A 6,305-nucleotide genomic window follows, 5' to 3' on the forward strand; every position below is an offset into this window, starting at 1 on the left:
CGGATCCACGCCTTCCACCTTTCCCATTGGCCCGATCTGTCCCCAGAGTTCCTGGTGACACACGCCTCTCTCCGTCGTTTTCCAGGAATCAGCCAGCGTGCGCCGAAGATCGCCGGCCGCGCCGCTCTTGCACCGAGAAACGGCGAGCGATTCGACGCGGATGTCCTTAGGAGCAATGTCCGACCGAAGGATTGATCGGTCGCGGCTGCCTGGGTTGGCAGGTTGGCCCGGTCGGTCGGTCGGTCGGTCGGCCGGTCGATTGGTCGGTTGCTTGGGCGTGTACATTGCTATCGTTGTAATACCAGAGCGAACGCTCAACGGAAATACTGATCTATCTCGCGCTACGAACCAACATCTCGATTCCGTATTCCCATATTGGGTTTTACTATTGGTTTGATGCTCGACCATTACTCGACGCCAGATTTTCGATTGGTCTGATCCTAATTGCTAGTCCTGGTCTAGCGTTGGGTCATGATTGAACGTTAACTTGAACCAAACAAGGACCAATCTCAGACTAAGTGTTTGCATTCATAAGTCACCCAACAATGCACTTTTGGGTCTTTATCCAATGATAGCATTTCGATATCGGCCTAATATCGGCAGCTAGTATTAGGTTTAATGTTGGATTACAACTGAATGTTACTTTGACCCGAACATTTTTAATGTCGACTGTGCGATATATTTCTAGGAGTGAGTGGATCATGACCAGATAGATGCCTGTTATCACAAATATCTGAAAAATTTGGCACGAGTGCAATTTTTTTTCAATAGAATAACCCATTACTGGATATTTTGTCGGTGCTTGACAGCCTCGGGATCTGCCGAGTGTTGATTCTGTTGTAACGTCCGGCTATCTCTATATAGTCTTTAACACAACTACGTTACTCTTGCTTTGAAGATACATCAGAGATGCTGCGCCTTTAACTCGGGAGAAACAACGATCAACATCCCTTGCGTGATCTGTAATCATCGTTGCTCCTCCAATATATTGGTACACTTTTGCGGGATCCTGTGTATGTATGCGCTGATCCTATGAATGAGCCCAGCTCTCTTGCTCACATATGTTACTTAGGATATGCTCAATACCCATAGATACCGCGAAAGCGGAGGATCGCTCGCGTCGAGATACGTTTACAGGTGGATTCGATGATTGAAGGGTAACGAAAACGTCCGGAGGGATCGAGTCGGTAAGGGGACGCCAAAGGTATTTGGCCCGTTTCGACGATTCCACATTCCTGCTCGGGGGCGAAATTGATTGGGGTGGGCACCATCCCGATGCGGACAATGCACATTTCCTTCAGAAGTAGATCTCATCTGGCGTGCGTTAGCGCGCGATGTTAAAAACTCTTAACCCGAATTGCTCTGGTCCTACAATTAATGTTCTCGTCTACGTCCAGGCGTGTCCACGTGAAACCCAACGGCGAGAGCACACGCGTAAGAGGAGTAACGATCGCCACGATCGATACGCACACGCGGTCGGCTGTTGTTTTTCTCCTCACTGCCCTGGCAAGAACAGCTCGTCTCTGCCTAAACCGCTGATCGGACAGCTGGGAAGCGCACGGCCTGATTACGTAATGGAGAGACTATATTCGCTCGGGTCATAAAATGTAATCGCCTCCGCCGCACGCTTTGGCTACCTACGAGGAGCGCATTATCTCGGCCAATAATTGATACAATGCGCGGATGTGTCGCGGCTAATTTTTAGATCCCGACACGTCCATCGAGGATCGGGAGACGGGAGGGAGTCCGACGGGACGCGGCGTCCATGTTGGACTCGCGAGCGTGATGATCGTGCTTCCTGCACGGGAAACGTTAAAACAAACCGCGTATCTGCGCTCGCGTGTAGAATCTTATCGAGCCCCTGGCTTTAATCTATCACACACGTTTAGCGGCATCGATCGCGCGCCGCCGGCCATCCGGACGATCCCATTATCGCTGTTGATGTTGCTGTCAATTATAATCGAAGGCCTCTCGCGGTGAAGAGAGGACTGGATTTCTCAGGTCCGAAGAAAGTTGCCGTTTCTCCGTGTGGGATTCTCCGTGCACCGGACGCTCGTGCGTCACGCGCTTCTCTCTCGTGCGCTTTTTTCAGCACTAGTGTTCCAAAGCCCCAATCGCTATCGTTGCCGCTATCCCATCCAGCCGTGTTCCTATCCGCGTCCCAATGTAGGCGAATCGTTCCTCGATCGTCTCTCGCGTTATTACGACTTCAGATCGAATAGTCCGCATCGATGGCCAACGCGATAGCGAGCAGTGGGACGCGTAGCTCATTTCGATTCACTCGTTATAATTAAACATGCGCTCTACTAGTCGCTCAGGCCGATCCTTATCGAGCGTGTTGCCTCGATAACGCGCTCGCGCTTTCTCTCTCTTTCTCGCTCGCTCGCTCGCTCGCTCGCTCGTTCGCTCCCTCTTTCCCGATAGTCCATCCAGCGAAAAGGTCGCGGGACGAGCGCCAGCAAAGCGAAGGCAACGACGGCTTTGTCTCGTTACGCCAGCAGGCCGAGCCGGCAGAGCGCGGCGGGATTCGCTCGGCGAGCCGCGCCGCGCTGCGCCGCGCCGCACCGGTGAGAACGGTGGAGTCAGCGAGGATGATCTGAGCGCGGCTCGAGCTGAAGATGGAGGCACGATAACGACGACGGAAATTGAATTCTCTCACCAGTCATCCCGCTGCGAGAGAGTGCATGCACACACGCATCGATTCGCCCCGCGAGTCGTATAGCCGGGTATCGACGGGCTGCGCGTCGAGAAAGAGATGGAAAGGGAGAGGCAGCGAGAAAGGGCCAAGGGTGGGGCAGGGGGAAAGGGAAGGAGAGTGAGCGAGTGAATGAGCAAGAGCTAGAGAGAGAGAGAGAGGGGGGGGAGGGGGAACGCACGGTCCCGTCCTTCCTGCTCCTTTTGTCTCGGCGGCGCGGTACAGATGGGTGCACGTAGGCTACCTCGAAAGGCGAAGCCCGCAACGGCCGTTCTACGTAGGTAGGTAGGTTGGTAGGTAGGTTGGTAGGTAGGTAGGTAGGTAGGTAGGTAGGTAGGTAGATATACCTACGTACGCACGTAGGTATGTACGCGTACCTGTGCGGCATCGTCGGCCTTTCGGCCTGCCACGCAGGACAAAACACGAAGGCGCTCGTAAAAAGCTCCGCTCAGCGCGACGAAGGACTCGCTTGCGCGCCTGTTGGTTACGTGAGGGAGAGAAAGGGAGGGGAGGGAGGGAGAGAGAGAGAGAGAGAGAGAGCGCAGCAGAGGGATCGATGTGAGAGGAACGTCTGCGTCTCTCGTCGTGAGGAAGGGTTAAAGGTGGATCACGTTCACGAGCGCTTCGTTACCGATTCATAACAGCGAGGCTGCTATCGTGATAGCGTCTCTTTAGCTCGGACCTGCAAACTAGGTTGTTTACGTTCAGTTCGTGATAAATATTGAATTCCAGATTGTGGAAGAGAATAGAATTACCCTCTCGAGGGTGCCACCTTAATGGCCGCCGCACGCCGCGAGAGATTTTCGCACGCTTTCGGACTCGCGAGTCGCGTCGCGTCCTCCGATCGATCCGCGCGCGGCGTCTGAAAAATACACGCTTGATGTTTTGGCTCGCGAGACGGACCGGCGAATCGTGCGGGGGTGGGGAGTGGAGGGGAGGGGGGGGGTTGTGGTGGTGCAACGACGGGGTTCAAGGTTTAAAGGTGGCGCATCATAACGAGCGCGCGTCGCTTCCTTGTCTCCGCGGACGCGGGTAAGCCCAGCCGACACGGCTGGTTAGCAAAATCGTACCTAGGAGCATGTCCGATCGACATTACGATAATTTATGGCTTAAATAAATGCCCGATCGGTGTTCGAGCGTGTACAGGTATCAATTTACATGACGCAACGGATATGTAACCTGATATATCGTGTGGCGGCGGTGCAGGCAGACCCACGTCCGACGGTTCTCATCGTAACTACCGGCGCGAGCAACATAAAGTAGCGACACGAAAAAAGCCTCGGATCCGCCGCCGCGTCGCGCCGCGCCGCGCCGCGCCGCGCCGCGCCGCGGCCGAGGGTGTGGAGGGGCGACGCGTAGCGCCGTCGTAGCTAGACCTACAACCTCGCGGACAATAAATTCATCGGCACGTATCGGACTGGATGCGCGTGAGCACGGATAAGGCGAGCGAGCGAGCGAGCGAACGCGCTCCGAAACATGAGACTCGCGAATAATCGGGTTCGCGGCGCAATTTCGCATCGATTCGTCCTGAGCCTGATGATGATCAACCCCCGTATTCCCCGGACTGACTCTCGCGGGCGAACAGACTCTGCAGCGAATCAGCGAAGTGGCGTTCAATTGAATGCAGCGAGATATTCGCGAGATCGCTCCCGTTTATTTATTTATTTTTTAACCGCCCGCTTGTGTCGTTACATCGCCAATATTTATTTTCATCAGCTCGCAACACGCTATGATAACGACGCCGCGGAGTAATCCGCGTGATTCTCGCGTTTGCGATTTCCTTCTTTTTTTATACGATCGTGCAGACGTGTATCGTTTGACGATATCGAGTGCGTCCGTGAGACGCGCTTTTTTAAATCGGCATCGTCCGTGAGACGAAGTTTCAATCAGACCATCGGTACAACTCTCATTTCCTTCCAGCCCCCTCTCTCTCCTTCTTCCCCCCTCCTTCATGCAGCCCGTCTGAATTGAATTTGGTATGCGCGAGCTCACGATTCTAAGAGTCCGTCCGGTCGCGCGAGCCATTTTTACTTTCTCCGCCAACGTTCCGATTCTTCGGGATCCCTCTGACCGACGACTAACCATCCTGGATAGAGGCGGCCGTCGGGCTTATGCTCGGGACGCGATATGCGACGTACGAAAGTACGATTCCACCCGGCGATCGCGACGGGGATCGGCGAGAGAGCGAGCGCGAGGGAGCTGACGGTCTCACAAAAGGTGAACCCACTTCGTGAGTCTGTCGGCTAGCGGTGGCGGCGGCGGTGGCGGCGGTGTACGCTCGCGGATGGCGGGAGGCGGTTGGAGGCGGCTGGAGGAGTAGTCCGTAGGTAGGTAGGTAGGTAGGTAGAGAGATATATCGGAGAGCTCGGTTGTGTTCGGGAGATTTCGTGCGTTTCCGCTGGCTGGTGGTGGCCGCCGCGCTCCGCGCACCTCCGCCAAGAGTTTCACGCTGCGTGGAACGAAACTCGTACGTACGCGATCAGGTCGACCGAGGCCGCCTGGCCTTCCTTTGCGTATCGGGCCCCGCTGCGTGTTTCGCGCCGGTTGACAGCTTGCTATCGTCGCTCTCTCGGTGATAATAATTCGCGACTCGAACGCGACGAGAACGCGCTTCACGACGACGACCACGACAACAACGACGGCGGTAGCGGCGGCGGCGGCGGCGGCGGCGGCGGCGGCGGAGGCGGCGGCGGAGACAGTGGTGGTGGTGGTGGTGGTGGTGACGGCAGCGGCAGCGGCGGCGGAAGCGACAGCGGCGGCAGCGGTGGTGGTGCGGCGTTATACGTGTCTTCGTGTGAGCCGGCGGACAGCGCACACAAACACACGCGCATACACACGCACACATCCACACACCTGGCCGTCGGTAGCCGCGCCAAGGTGCGAAAGCGTCCCAGTCCGGTACTTAACGCGGTTCCGCGCGGGAGATTCGCGATGCGTTCGCGACGCAGTGTACCGTAAAGAGTTCTCGCGGCTGCGGCGGCAGCGGCGGCGCCGGCGACGACGGTAGCGGCAAGAAAACGCGCCAATCGCGCGTCCGGTGTTCGCGTGGTGCTTTACGCTCGGCGGTTTGTCGCAGAAGAGGAGAGGGAGGCGGAGGAAGAGGAGAAGGAGGAGGAGGAGGAGGAGGAGGAGGAGGCGGAGGACGTGGAGGAGGAGGAGGAGGAAGTGGTGGCGTGCGAGGGTGGTAGTAGTGGGACAGAGAAAGAGAGAGTGAGAGAGGGAGAGAGAGAGAGAGAGAGAGAGGGGGGCAGACAGCGCGGAGGGTCACCGCTCCGTGAAATTGGTGCGGTTCGCTCGGCATTATAGTGGTGACACACTTGTTTTTCTTCCTATCTCGATCCGGTGCCTCGCGATCGAGGAAGGGTAGAGACACTCTCGCGCCCCTTCCGCGCCTTCGCCGTGGTCGCCGGAGGTTCCGGTACGGTGAGGACGTCGACGAATGACGGAGTCGAAAGGGCCACCGCCGGCAGCAGAGCCAGGTAACGATCCGGCTCGAGGGAAAATCGGAGGCGGAGCCTAAGGTCGGTGGACACGTGACACGGAAACTGTCACGCCGCCCTTGCCCTCCCCTCGCCCCCTGCCCCCTCCCACCAACTGCCCGAAATCCAAA

Source organism: Harpegnathos saltator, unplaced genomic scaffold (genome assembly GCF_003227715.2).
Source record: "Harpegnathos saltator strain DR-91 unplaced genomic scaffold, Hsal_v8.6 scaffold38, whole genome shotgun sequence".
Taxonomy (NCBI): Eukaryota; Metazoa; Arthropoda; class Insecta; order Hymenoptera; family Formicidae; genus Harpegnathos; species Harpegnathos saltator.